The 16,154-nt window shown below is 32.0% G+C and overlaps 1 pseudogene; it reads right to left on the reverse strand.

The window, feature by feature from the left end:
• Window positions 1–2,108: 2,108 nt before the first annotated feature.
• Window positions 2,109–16,154, reverse strand: part of LOC107844362 — a 39,612-nt pseudogene continuing 25,566 nt past the window's right edge.

Consider the following 16,154-nt stretch of genomic DNA (forward strand, 5'->3'; position numbering starts at 1 on the left):
ATTGACGGAGGAAATTCTTGATTCTAAATCTTCTATGAAAAGCCCTTAGTTTTTTTTGAGAGATTTTTGAGAGAAGAGAGTGTATTTTGGGTGAAAAGTGGTTGAATCACATGTTAAAGGGCTTAAATAGGGGTGGAAAATTGACCCTTTTAACCCAGGATACATCTTGTAATTTCAGTAAAAATTTCCCGATTGGACCCCTAGCGCGATGCGGCGCACAATTGGGAAACTGAGGGATTTTGCGATGCGGGGCCATCGCGTTGCCACTTTATTTTTGACCTGGAACTTTGGTACGACGCGCCACAATTGCGGACCCCTACTGAAATTTTCCAAATGCCATTTCCTCTTGTGGTGCAGCGTGTCACTCACTAATATGGCACTATTTTACGATGAAAACTTGAAATAGTCGTAACTTCTGATCTGTTTATCGGATTTTGGCAAATCTTATATTGATGAAAAGCTTATTGAGTTTTTCACATGACAAAAAGTGAAAATCTTGAAAATTCCTCATGCAATAATCATCATTCAATTTAGAAGCTAATAATATACATTCTTGAGATGAAATTAGCTAGGAAAAAGTATGGGGTATTACAAATATATGAAAGGAAAATTAAAAAAGCGCTCCTAAAATATATGAATAAGAGAATTAATGTTTAGGATTTAGTTGCATATAAAAGTTATTCACATAGAATTAAGTCGCTTATAAAAATTTGCTCAGGAGAAACCAATTATCTTAATAAGAGCTTTTCTTCTACTTCTTCTTTTTATTCTTCTATAAGTTTGATATCCTCTCCATCTTTACATCTTTCAATTCATATTGATGTAAATTATGCGATAGAGTGTTATACACCCATAAAAATTTGAATTGTCTTTGTGTAGTGATCTAGAGTAGTTTTTAATTAGCAGTTGTAGACTGAATGAAATGTCAGTATTCCAGGGAAAAATGTGCGAAAAATAATTGTACTTGCACAAAATTTGCAGTTACGAATCCTGAAAGTTCAGGGTCCTATGATCCCCCCCAGACTATTTTTACCGTATTTAACTGGCATGTATTTTCTCCTTTTTCCTTATCAAATATTTTTTCTTATGCGCTCAATGTGTGTGAAATACATGCAACGGTTTAAGTGCCAAATATATGCCAGTTAACTACAGTAAAACATAATTTAAGGGGGTCATAGGATCCTCCCACCCCCCACCCCCCGCAAACTTCAGGATGCGTAACTACAAATTTCGCCAAAGTACAGATATTTTTTGCACATATTCCCCCAATTAAATCAAAGTGGGTTGTATTATCCTTACATATAATGGATGTGATTCAAGATGATATGGGTCAAGGTATTTTTTTCCAACTGAAGTCTAAAATTGCAATTGAAACTTTCAAAAAAAGATAATTTCTTTTTCTTATTTTATATTTAGCATTAATTACTTATTCTAAATTATTTTTAAGATCTATTAAAGACTATAAATCAATTAATATGAGTATTATAGTAAAAATATGCACTTCATTTATTATTTCTTAAAAGGTGTATGCAAAGTTTGCCGCCATATGATGAGGCAAAAGGTTCAATGTCCTCTCTTTCTAGGTCCAACAAAGGTTCACAAGTCCATTACTAAATGGACAAGTGGTAAAGTTAATATTGTTATAGTATAAAGTAAGAAAGGACAAACATGAACGCAAAGACTAGTAATTAATAAATTAGGGTCAATCCTAATACCTACGTCAAACAATTGGGTACAAAATTATTTAATAGACCAAATTATGGTAACAATTTGCACTACTTGATTTTTTATTTTATTTTATTTTAAAGGATTAAGTCCTTTTTTATATTACTTTAAGTTTGACTTTATCTTACCAAAATTGGATAGCACACGGAGGAAAATAAAAAAATGGCAATTATGTTGATACTAGATGGAAGAACTCACGCCAACACGGGCCCAATAATCCAAGTAATAATATACATTGGTTTTATGACAAATATTGAGAATATTCCAGTACTGCAAGGAAAAAAAATTGTATACATCACAATTAGCACACATGATTTTGTAAGTGTTATAACCATGCTAAACGAAGCTCCACACATAACATAGCTAACAAACATCTTCCACTGTCAGAAGTTAAGGTATCCATGCTGCTACAAGAAAAAGAAATAATAGAAGTGAAGAATTCATCAACTTATTACCAAAAGTTAAGATGTGAAGAAAAAGATGTTGATGACTAACTTTCTTTATATAATCCAAATTTTCTTTTTCAACGGCAAGACTACATTCTTCAGGTTTTGATAATATGATAACTGTCTTAAATATCCTGTCCTAATGCAATCTCAACTCCAAAGTAGTACATTCAATAGGTCCACTGCAAAAGATTATGAGCACAATGTTTCCAAAATTCTTCCTTCACTTAATGAGATTGATGATTTCATAATTCACTGTACCAATCTCTTCTACCCCAAGATGTATAGATGGTAACTTCTAAGGTACGAATTCCTTCTTGTTACTGGCCTATGCTTGCCATGGGCCGATCCAACTCTAAAGACCCCAACAATAAGCAAATGTTGAAGCCATGCTACAGTGAACTTGACATCTTTCTCAGTCCAAAAACTTGGTTAAATGACCAACATTCACATGTAGATATTTTTATTTGAAAAAAAGGTATCTCTCGATTTTATTATACCGATGAACAGTGGGAGGATACACCACAACATACCCACCAATCTCCCACAACAACCTTTGTGCCTAATATCTTCTTGAAACATCAAAAGCTATTGTACTAACCAAAACCAGCAACATTAAACCCCCAAAAGCAGTTGAATAAAAAAATGTATTAAATAAATTAACTGGCACCATGATACCCTGAGGCAACGTCACCTTCGGAGCATGCAAATCAAAGATAATATCAAACGTTTTAAGCGTCGACTTCATAGTAAAATAAAACACTGAATCCACATCAGGTAAATCATTCAATATCCCTTGTTGAATATACTATTTTCTACCAAAACTCTCAGTATAAAACTCCCCATGTCCAATCTCACTTGCATTTTCCAATGGCAAACCCCTTGGCCAAACATACTGTTGCCCAGAATGAATATACAAATTAACCACAATCCTATTAGGATTCTCATGACTATAGTGCAAAATCACTTCTTGCCTAGCATCCTTACCAATCAATTCAACATCAAAATATTTATCAATATCATCATCAATAACATCACCACATCATCAACATCAAATAACTTTTTAGATATCGCCACGATCATCAACATCAAATAACTTTTTAGCACCATGTTATATAACAAACAAATAACCACATTTTTTCTAACATATGAATCATAAGGTAAGTAATCAACAACTCTAAATCCTAACTTAGCTTACATATCCAAATATAAGTAAATTAATTTTTTGAGAAGGAGAAATAATACAAGTAAATTATACCGTTCAAATTCCAATCTTTAGGAGTTCTTGAATTCTCAATTGTAAGTACTTGCCACACTTCAATCATCCCTAGTATCCTAATTGAATTCGAATGGTAATTTGATACAGACACAAAAATTCACTTGTTAGATCGAAAATTTGCATACTTAGTACCTATATTTGTGATCATTGGCACATTATTCTAATTAATTCTTAGAAATTCAGGTCGAATTACATGACTTTGAGTTGATTCCAAGCATAAAAGAGTAGCGGTATGACTACTATTACTACCATTATGAAGGTAAAAGAATATCACAATGGTGGATATTAAGAGAAAAATGGTGATGATTTTGTAAAGATTATCAAAAATTGATGGGGGAAATTCATTGAAGTTGAAAAATATAAAACATGAAAATAAATTTTTAAAAATTAGAGTTTTATGAAAATTGAGTTATTTTTTGAAAATAAAGACATACATATATTGAACTCTTTGGTCATTGGGATAGCACGAAATGCCAGCCCACTTACAAGGTGACTCATCTGAATCCTTTCGGTTGCTCAGAATATTTTTGGTATCATTTAAAAGCGTTCTTATTTCCAATAATGTAGAACCTAACAAAGTAAACAGAAAACAAAAATCAAAGATGTGAAATTTGTAGCTCAAGAACAACATAATGCTAAGAAATAAATAAACTTACCATCTGGGGTTAGTGAAAATCAACTTTTTCTGAAAATGATTGTTGTAAATAGAGTCAAAAAGCATAAATAAACTTACCATATGGGGTTAGTGAAAATCAACTTTTTCTGAAAATGATTGTCATAAATAGAGTCAAAAAGATCAAAATATGGAGTCTTATTTTCATTTCTTGATTGAAAAATGCATATTTGAGCTTAGTTTTTGCTTAAAAAGTGTAGTTTTAGCAAGTTCAGCAATCAAGACAGGTTTTGAAAAGAGTAAAGCTATAATAACGAAAACAATGGTGGATTTTTGGTACAAGTACCTGAGATGATTATGGAGAAGCTACTCCATTGCTACTATTTCGTCCTGCTGAGAGATCTTTGAGAATTAGGCAGAAAGAATATTTCAAATAACTATTAGTTTTTTATTGCAAATTCTTCTTCAAATTCTCACAACATAGGCTATTCTAGTTGGATGTCTAAATTGCCTAATTATGAGGAGAACAACCTTTTTGCTTGTCCTAAATTACAAGTTCAACATCATCATAATCACCACAGTGGTAATAATATACTTCTCCTATGTTGGCTTATGAAAATTGTTGTTGCTTTTGATCCAAACTTTAGAATTGTTATGGCCATTGCTATTTCCTTCACTCATACCATGGAAAATTAAATCCAAACATGTAGCTTCATTAGAGACTTTTCACAAACAGTTAAAGAGCAAAAGGTGAATTAAATAATAAATTTGTAAAAGTATGATGTTGATGCTTCTTTTTCTCCAAACCATCAAATCGTAGAATAAAAGAGCGAATTAGAAACCCAACAATTTATTTTCCCTTAAATTACTCTCACTAAATAAGATAAAATTCAACTCAAAGGAATCATAAGTAAGCAGATAAAGAAGCTTCCAACTCTAAACATCTAATCCAAAAGTAAACTAATCAACACACAAAGAACAAACGAAGGAAAGATATACATACATACCTAAAAACGATAAAAAAGAGCCCAAAAGATGCGAAAGAAACAATGTAAGCTGTCGTGCAGCTAGAGGTGTATACCTATAGAAAAAAAGGTAGGCACGTGATTTGCTGTGGAAATACCACAAAGAATAACCAAATTAAAAACTACAATACTCCTTGGCTGGAGAATGCAAAGACTAAAATGTCCCTGTGAAGAAGCACACATGACAACATCACCTATGAGCTTCACTCACATTTATATATAGTAGAAATATATATTTTCTTCTTACTAATATTTTAGGACTTCTTAATTATTAATTCTCCTAATATTCTTTATCATAAATTTTAGGATTTCTTATTTTTTAAAATATATTTCTCTTACTACATATTTTAGGACTCTTTAATTTTAAATATTTTATAAATATATTAATATAATAATTTAAAAAAATAGATAAAAAGATAACTTTATCTATTATAGAGTCTTTTATTGAAGAACAAAAATTCAAACAACATTTCACATCTTTGATATATTAGAGATAGAGATTAGCGATTAAGCGAGATAGTAAAATAGCAATATTTTAGTGATTCCTTATCATCCCTTATTTTTCTCTCTTTCTCTTTCTTTAATATTTCTAGCCTTTTTTTTCTTTTTTAATTTTTCGTTCTTTTATTTTCTTTTTTTTTCTTTGTGTTTTTCTTTTCAATTATGTTTTTTCCTTTTTAATTTTTTTCTCCTCTATTTCTAGTTTCGATTTCTCTTTCTTTTTTTTTTCCTTTATTAGTTTTTCATTTTTTGTTTTGTTTCTTTCTCAATTTCCTCTTTTTTAAATTTGTTCTTTTTCTTTTCCTATTTTTTTAATTTCTTTCTTTTTGCTTTTTTTACTCTTCTATCTCTACCTTCTATTTCTCTCTCTCTTTCTCTTTTTTTTTATATATTTTATTTTTATTTTCCTATTTTCATTTCTATCCTTTTTTTGTTTTTTTTGTTTCTTTCTTTTCATTTTTTTTCTCTTCTATCTCTAGCTTTTCTTTCTCTTTCTTCTTTTTTTTTTAATAATTTTTTTGTATTTTTCCCTCCTTTTTTAGTTTTATTTTATATTTTTTATATTTTTGAAAAATATGACTACGTCGAGCATACGTCATGGATAATAATGAAAATACCATAATCTCTTATTGTATTTATATTTGCACCATTATTTATATTTTTTTAATATTCGTTGATATAATTGTATTTATATTTTATAGTTCACACTTATATTTGTATGCATTTTATTGTTCACACTTCTATTTGTATTTTATAATTCACATTTGTATTTATATTTTATAGTACGCACCATCACTTATATTTATACAATTCACACTTGTATTTAAAGAATTATTTTGTGTTTGGGTTTATAGTTGACTGCATATTGAATTTGTATTTTGTGATTTTATTTTATTTGTTTTTGTATTTGTATTTTATTTTCATCATCACACTTGTATTTTTAAGAAATTAATTTCTTATTTATATTTATAAGTTGATCGCGTATTGTATTCTTATTTGTAATTTCATTTATTTATATTTGAATTTGTAGTTGATTGCATCATTTGCATTTTTAAACAAGTGAAATAGAATTGATATTTTTCTTTCTATGAAAACTTGTATTTATATTCATTGATACAAATTATATTTTATTGATAAAAATTAAACAATGCACAATTCAAAAGATAAATTATAAAAATATAGATATTACATTTGTTTCAAATGATATATGTTTATACAACTTGAACCATACGTATACAAATGATACATGTTTATATAAAATACTAAAATCTGACATAAAATACTAATAATACATTTGTATTAAATGATACTTTGCATATGTATTTGTATATTTTTGACTCAATCAAATATAATTAATACATATACTTATTTATATACAACTAATAAATTATATATATTCACGACTGAACTATTCAAATACAAATAATAAATTTTAAATATATAGTTTGATATGAATAAATATAAAATATAAAATATATAAATATTAAATACAACAATGAAAAAAGAACAAGAAAAATTACAAAAATGGGAAAAAGAAAACTATGAAAAAAGACAAAAAAATAGAAATTGAAATAATAAAGAGAGAAAATACAAAAAAAGTGCAAAGGAAAAAAAAACATTAAGAAACCAAAAAAGAAAAAGAGATAGCATCTAGACCCCCTTCAAATATGACCAAATTTGCTACGACACACTCTAACTTCACGAGGGTCATATTACCCCTTTGAACTAATTTTAACATATTTTTGTCAACCTTTTTAACTGACGTGACACATGACAGTCCTTCACGGGCCTCTGGTGTTTAACTTCATGCAAGGTGCCACATCATCATAAAAGGGTGATAAAAATACACTAAAATTTAGTTCAGGGAGGTAATAAGACACTTATAAAATTGGAGTGTGTTGTAGCAACTTTATTCATAGTTCAGGGGTGCTACTGGAAGTTTATCTCAAAGAAAAAAATTAAAAAAATAAAGAAAAAAATTGAAAAAGACAAAAAAAAAGATAGAAAATAGAAAATGGTTTTTTTATCATTCAAACCTATTTCGAGTTTTGAAAATCATTAAAAAACTTTCTATTTTTAGAAAGAGAATCTTCAAATTAATTAATTGGGTGAACGTGATTTAAGGAAGATGAAATTCTTTTGCCTTTTTAAACTCAAGTTGTTACTTAAAAATAAGGTAATTAACTGTATTTGTATATATATTTGATGCTGTCTTGTGCATCAAATACATATACATATTACTATTTAGGGTAATTAGCAAAAGATTGTTGTGTGTCTTCTAATTAATGAGCCTAGTTTACTATTTTTGAACTTTTCCCTAAATAAAATAATTTTTCTTTAACAACTCCTATAAATAATATTTAACTACTCATCCATTTCATTTTCTATATAGTACAAGTAGCATAATATTGAACGGAGTAAATCATTGGAAAAAGACGTTAAAATCACACTAAAGTATATCTGAAAAGTCGAAGACACACTTAAACTATTTTAATGATCTATTACTCCTTTAATCTTATTTTTAGTGAAATTAATGACACCCTAAAAGCTGACATGACAAAAATAATCAATGAAAAAAATAGGTACGTTTGAATCTTCAAAACACAGTATTAGCATAGAAATGTGGGTTATTTTCTTATTTTTATTTTCTTATTTTTAACATATAATAAGTGGTCCCTACTTTGTTACCCTTCCACTTATTTATCCCCACTCCCCCCCTCTCTGGCCATTCTTCTGTAGATTAACTTTTGATTCTTTTTTTTCGTTTTAAGTTTTTTCTCAAACAAGTCCAGCTAGCTAGATAAGAAGGTAAAATGAAGAAAATGGTGAAAGGATTTTTTTTCTCTCTCGTCATCGCTGGAAAATTTTTAGACCATCTTGGGTAGTTCTTCTTTGTTCTTATCTTCTCTCATTGTTTTCTAGTGATTTTTTTTTTTTTAAAAAATCAATCTGAAACTTGTCTTCCATCACTTATAAAATAAATTCACTTTAAAAAAATTTCATGGTCAGTTTCAAAAGTTTAATTATATTGGTGATTTCAATAGCTTAAATTTATCTTCTTTCAAATTGTTATTGAAATCTTGAATTACTTATGATTTAACTAGCTGGGTCCGTCAAGATTGATTTGATTGAAATTTTCTAACCTTGAGGGATTGATTTGTCTCATCTCCATTGATACTTTATTTTTATGTGTAGGGTGAATATCAGGGTGCAAATACATTTTTTTTATTTTCTACTTATAGGGATAGGAGTTGAGAAGTGTGAGAATGGAGAAGAGGGTGGTGTAAAGAGCAAGAGTTTCTTTAATGAAAATGAAAAAACAAAAGGAAAATTAAAAGTCAAACTTTTTATATCTTATATGGTGATTTATATCTGATGTGGAAATGTCAAAGCGAGTGTGATACACCTCCCAATAGACAACTGGTTCAATGTATTTTTGGGTTGTATTAATTTCACTAAAAATAAGAATAAGGGTTTTATAGGTCACTATGATAGTTTAAGTATGTCTTCAACTTTTTGGATATAATTTGGGGTGGTTTGAATATCTTTTCTCTAAATCTTTTGAATAAAATATTATATACCCAAATAAGGTAAAATCAGTGGAGTTTAATATTGAAGACCTAGAATTGAAGAGTAAGTGATTGCATACATTTTATTGGTTGATTTAGACCGAGAACGATCCAAAGTTACAAGAAAAGGCAAAGCTCTTACGGACTAGCTTTCATTGGGCTCTTCAGTTGAGGTGGGTCATAGTTTTAGTGGAGTTTAGACTCAATTTGATTGTATATTTCCTAAATTAGATAACTTATTATTTGGTCTTTGAACATGTTTGTGATTAATGATTTGGTTGTTCATGCTTGAAAGAATAGGTTTATTGATTATCAAACTAGATTGAAATGCATTATTTTTGTAAGAGTACTTATAAATTTAGTACACTGTGATATATCTTGAGAGATAGTGAAATCTATAAAGTATACATACATATATTATGGAGGTTCAAGTGTTGGTTAGTACCAATATGAATATTGATATTACTATTATTACAGAGGATCAAATATCATATTAGTACAAGTATATGGACTTAGATTGTCCTCTAAGTACCTTAGAGTGTGTGTACACACTAGTGTGATTTTGTGAGATAGCATTGCTTGCAAGTTTCAATGAACTAATGGTATTCTAATTGGGAGTTTGAGATGGACGCAGTTTCCCCTTATATGATAATTGTTGACTTTGTGGTTATTCGCGATATGGTTGATACAATTGATGATTAGGTAACCTATCTTAGGGCATTATTTGGAACATTTTTTATATACTTGTTGAATCATTGATTTCTTATTATATGCTGATGCAAGTCGACTTGTTATTTGGTTTATGTGTATACATGTTATTAAATTAAGTTGGCCTATGAAACCTACCAGTACATAGTGGTTTGTAATGATACTACCATATTTTCTTTATTTGTTGAGTGCATAAAGTATTCTAGAGACTTAGATATGAGCTTACCTATAGCATTTAACAACTTATCTCAATCCAAGGGTGAGCTGTCCCGACCCTAAAACAAGGATCATAATGGCGCTTGTCGCGGCGTACCTTGACAAGTAAGCCTATCACCCAAGCTGATACAAAAAGGAAAAAAGAAAAGACAGAAATACCCAAGGTAAGACTTCTAGAACGAAGCCAAACCATACAAGTAATCATAATAATGCGGAAAGAACTTATCCAAAATACCAATCATGCCCAAAACCAGGTGTCAAATAGTGTAAGAACTACTAATACAATTCAAGAGTCAAATACATTAGAAAAATAACCACAAAGAAATAATATCTATCTCAGGATACTAATAAAGACATAACTACTATAGAAAAATACAGACAAACTTCAAACATATGAATGTGCAATCGCTACCTTGGAAGCTCCAATAATCACCCGAGTCAAGCAAGCTGAGGCGCACTCGAGCTAGGACCTGCATAGAAAGGGCGTAGTAGGCATGAGTACGGTCCACTTGTACTCAGTAGGTATAATAGACCGACCAAGCAAAGTAGTAAATAAAGCATGCAAAATATACACTAAGGGCACGTCACCTGCAGTAAAAAAATATCCCACAATGGTAGCCCACACTACTTGCACTGACAGTTCTAACATATCACATATATTGCAACATCACAAAAAGATAGAACACAAGTATGAATTATACCACATATAAGTAGAACAAGAGAAAACATGCATATATAGGATCATCAAATACAAGTAAAAGAAGATAAGACAATTACATAAATAGCAAGTCAATATGGCAATACAACATAATATAAACACAATAAAGTAAGTGCAATGTATATGATGATGATGATTATGATGATGATGCATGAGGTCGTCGCACAACCTCTAGGATCTTCGTAAAATCCCCGTATACCCCTACGGAGCTAAAGCTTCCCGATGTAGGACCCATGAGGGGTTCTTCAACCTGTATACAATCCACATATCTCATATCTTCTTTCCGGAACATCCCTCAGAAAGATTTTTATAAGGTGTTACAATATCTCCTCCTCGGCACATCCCTCGAGGAGGTTTTTAAAAAAGTGTTGCCAGTGTTACTAAGGTGTTGCCACGGTGGTACTAATATTTTATGAATGAGTATGATATGAGGGTGTAATGATCACAAACAATCACAATGCGTATTTCTACAACCAATAAAAATGATATATTTTCACAACCAACCACAATTATACATTTTCACAACCACGTGAGCCAATATTCACTCATTATTTTTGTTTTATCCATGAATTTTCACATGTCTCATATAACAATAAGTATGAATATATCACTATACCAATGGTACCACATTAGGCATTTCAGCAACACAATACAATTATTCACATATATTCAAGGCTATCAATTTCACATAGGACCTCACACGGTCACACATATCACATAATATCTTAATTTCGATAATTACATCACATATAGGCCCTACGTAAGCACAACACATAGATAGTCATTTTCCATTATTAGTTACCCCCCTTAACATGTATTTTATACCATTATTTACTATCCAGCCCAGTCTGAAAGAGTTGAGGCATTACCTACCCCGAAAGACGAAATCGGTCCGCTACACTTTGAACTCACGACCTTACTTATCATGAATGATCCCAAAATCCACTAAAAATATCAAATATGGAATATACGTATCAAAACAAAATCAACGATACCTATATTGACTACTTTTGGTTCGGGATCAAAATGGATTCCCGAAACGGGTTTTCGAAAAAGAAGGGCAAAATCAGAACTTTACTTCAAAAATATGTTTTTCATATTTTTAGAAACCTACATCTGAAAATCCAAGTTAAATCGAGTAAAAAATGAGGTTCAAATAGAAAAAAAAAACCTATTTTTGAACTTTACCGGATAAAATATTTGAAATCCGAGTTAAAATCAAGAATCGAGCTTGTTTTGAAGGTTTAATTAATAAAAAACTAGTAATTATAAGACAGAAACATTATTCAAGTGAAAATGAGCAAAATTGAAGTTTAAAATCAAGTCCTAAGATTTTTGGGGATTTGAGAAATTTATCAACTGAAAAAGGTGAATTTTACCTTAAATCTGTAATAGAATCAAGAAATATATGTTAATCTAACTTTCCAAGCTCCCAAAAACTTTATTTTTAATCTCCCACACTATTTTAGGGTTTTACTCTCAGGTGCAAGATGAAAAATGAGCAAAATAGGTCAAAAAGGGAAAAAATCTGCTATATATAGCAGAAAATTTGCTATAACAACAGTTTTTTTCTTTTTAAAGTTCAACCCGTACTTCGACGGGGTGCCCGAAATTCGTTCAGAGTCAGATATATGTAAATAAACTATGCAACCACAACTAAATTCGATGTTCCACACACATTGGCAAAGTCGTATTTTCGAAAGAACATCATTTTTATAAAGTTGACCCCTAAAATCCAAAATCGAATTTTCTAAACCGAGGACCGAAATGATATTTAAAAGCATTAAAATCACACTATAATGCTAACACCCTAAAGTCAACATTCCAGATATGCTGGCGAAGTAGGATTTTTCATCCGAAGTCATTTCGACCAAATGTGGGGCCTACAATCATATTTCTAATTTCTCAACTTTCTGAGCAATAAGTCGAAATGAGCTTAGGGGCACCAAAACCCGAACCAAAGGTCTACCTAGAGTAAGATCGATATTTCGAAGCTGTTGGGATAGTCTGTTCAGTCATCCGTCGCACGGATCAAAAGATATCTCATAAGTCTAAAATAAGGCTCTCGAAGCCATAAAAAACCATAATATCACATAAATAGTATCAAAATACATCAAAAATCATGCCAATCACTCTCACATAGGAATGACAATGGGGCAGTGTGGGTGCGGGGCGGTGCGGATTTTAAGCTATACGGGGTGGTGCAGGTGCGATGTAGGTTAAAGTAAGTTTTTTTTTTAAATGGTGCGGTGCGGTGTGGTGCGGGTTGCGGGTATATATGGGTTTAAATTAAAAAGAGCTAAAAATTAGTATTATTCTCATGAATATACCTAAAATTATATGTATTCTTTACTCAAAATATTATGATACTTAAAATGACATGTATAACACTAAAAATAAATAATGTTATAGCTTTTTTAATATCTCTATTTATTTTTTAAAAATATAAAATTTGATCATTATTTGTAGATGTGATACTTTTAACAATTTCTTGGTGAAAAGTGATATAATAGAAATTAGTTGTTATTATTTCCTAATAGCAGATTTGGAAATATTATAATTTTCAGGGGAATTACGATTTTTTTAAATATAGGGTGGTGTGGTGCAGTTATGCGCGGGTATGAGTGTGGGGCAGGTTTAAGTGGGTTTAAAGGTGAAGCATTGCGGTTTTAAAATTTGTGGATTTAGAAAAAACCCGCACCGCACCGCACCATTGTCCCCCCTACTCTCACACCCCTAAAGTACCATAATACAACTATGGAGAGGGGTAAAATATTCAAATCACACAGAATCACAAATGTCACATATTTTATCAAATTTTTAGGTCGTTACATCATCCACCACTACAAATCTATTTCGTCCTCGAACTAAGGCAAAAAAAAGACCTGAATCAATGAAGAGTTGGGGATAGGAACTATGCATATCAGACTCAACCTCTCAAGTAGCCTCATCTACAGGTCGATGTCGCCACTGAACCTTAACCACAGGGCAATCGCCTAACATCCCTAGCCAAAATGGAAACCGACTCCTCAACAAAGGATAACCGCTTACTAACTGAATGGACTCCCAACAAATGACATAAGACTTATCAGGAATATAGCGACGAAGCATAGAAACATAAAAAAATGGATGAACAATTGATAGATCAGGGGGCAAAGCCAACTCCTAAGCCATATCACCAACAGTTCGAGACCAATATACTTGGGGCTAAGCTTTCCTCTCTTCCTAAACCTCATCACACCCTTTATGGGTAAAACTCAAAGTAAAACATGATCACCAACATCAACTCTCAAGGCAAGAAGTCTACGATCAACATAGAACTATGGACCAATATACCAAGGGCTAAGCATGCCCCTCTTCTCCAACCTCATCACACTCTTCATAGGTAAAACTTGAAGGAAAACATAATTACCAACATCAAATCTCAAGGCACGAAGTCTACGATAAGCATAGCACTTCTTCCTACTCTGAGCCGCTCTAAGTCTATCCTGAATGACCGACTCACGAAGCAAGTCCATACCTCGAGGTCTCACCTCTGAAAAATCAAACCAATTATTAGGGAGTGACAATGCGTACCATACAATGTCTCAAAAGGAGCTATATCAATACTAGAATGGTAGCTATTATTATATGCAAACTCTGCTAAAGCCAAATGCTGCTCTCACTGGCCACCAAAATCCATCATGCATGCACAAAACATATCCTCCAAAACCTGAATAGTCCGCTCTAACTGACCGTCAGTCTGAGGTGAACGCCGTGCTAAGATCAACCCAAGTACCCAACTCATCCTGAAATTTTTTCCAAAAGTGAGATGTGAACATACAACCTCGATCTGAAATAATGAACACCAACACACTATATAGATATACAATCTCATGAATGAAGATATGGACTAACCTCTCAGCACTGAATGAGACCTAAATCAAAATAAAATGAGCTGACTTGATCAATCGATCCACGATGACCTAAACACTATCAGAACCACGAGATGTATGAGAAAAACCAGTCATAAAGTCCATGATGATCCGTTCCCACTTCCACTGGGGAATGGGTAACCTTTGAAGTAACCCACCAGGCCTTATATGCTCGGCCTTCATCTGCTGACAGCATAGGTAACGAGCCATAAAATCTGCCACATCTCGCCTCATACCACCCCACCAGTAATGCTACCTTAAATCATGATACATCTTAGTCACACCTGGATGGATAGAATATCTAGAGCAATGGGCCTCTTCCGTGATCAACCTAATCCAATCACCTATTCTTAGCACAAAAACTCATCCTTCAATCCGCAAAAATCCATCTAAATCAAGTGAGGCTTCCTTAGTCTCCCCACTCAATACCTTATATTGAATCAACCTCAATCTAATATCATCAAACTGATGAGCTCGAATCTACTCCATTAAAGAAGATCTATCCTCCACAAAAGTCAAAACACACCCAAGTGTCGAAATATCAAGCCTAACCATTTGGTTAGCTAAATAGTGAACCTCTAAGGCTAAAGTCCTCTCTTGGGTCAAAAGATATGCCAATCCACCCATGCTAGTCAACCTTTGGCTTAAGGCATCCACAATCATATTAGCCTTGCCCGGATGGTAGAGAATAGTCAAATCATAATCTTTAAGTAACTCAAGCCAAAAATGCTGCCTCATATTAAAATCTCGCTGGGTGAAGAAGTACTAAAGGCTATGATGATCTGAGAAGATCTCACAACGAACTTCATATAAGTAGTGGATCCACAACTTCAAGGCAAACACAACTGCGCACAACTCCAAATCATGGGTAGGATAATTCCTCTCACGAGGCTTTAACTGATGAGATGCATAAACAATTACCTTGCCCTCCTGAATCAATATATCACCTAACACAACACTTAAAGTATCTCAAAAGATGGTAAAACTCATTCCTTCATTGGGCAAAGTCAAGATAGGAATTAAAGTCAACCAATCCTAGAGCTTTTGAAAGCTCACCACAAAAGCATCAAACCATTGAAAAGATATCTTCTTCTGGGTCAACTTGGTCACTGAAGCTGCAATTGAAGAGAAACCCTTAATAAAACACCGATAATAACCTGCCAAGCTAATAAAACTTTGAATCTCAATGGGCAAAATAGGTCTAGCCCAATCACGAACAACAACAATCTTGGCTGGATCAACCAAAATACCTTTCTTAGTCACCATATGACCTTAGAAAGAAACAGACTCCAACCAAAACTCACACTTGGAGAACTTAGCATACAACTTCTCATCTCTCAATCTCTGAAGCATGATCCATAAATACTCCTCATGCTCAACCTCACTCTTGGAATAAATCAAGATATCGTCTATAAATACAATAATAAAAGAGTCAAGATA

Source organism: Capsicum annuum, chromosome 10 (assembly GCF_002878395.1).
Source record: "Capsicum annuum cultivar UCD-10X-F1 chromosome 10, UCD10Xv1.1, whole genome shotgun sequence".
Taxonomy (NCBI): domain Eukaryota; kingdom Viridiplantae; phylum Streptophyta; class Magnoliopsida; order Solanales; family Solanaceae; genus Capsicum; species Capsicum annuum.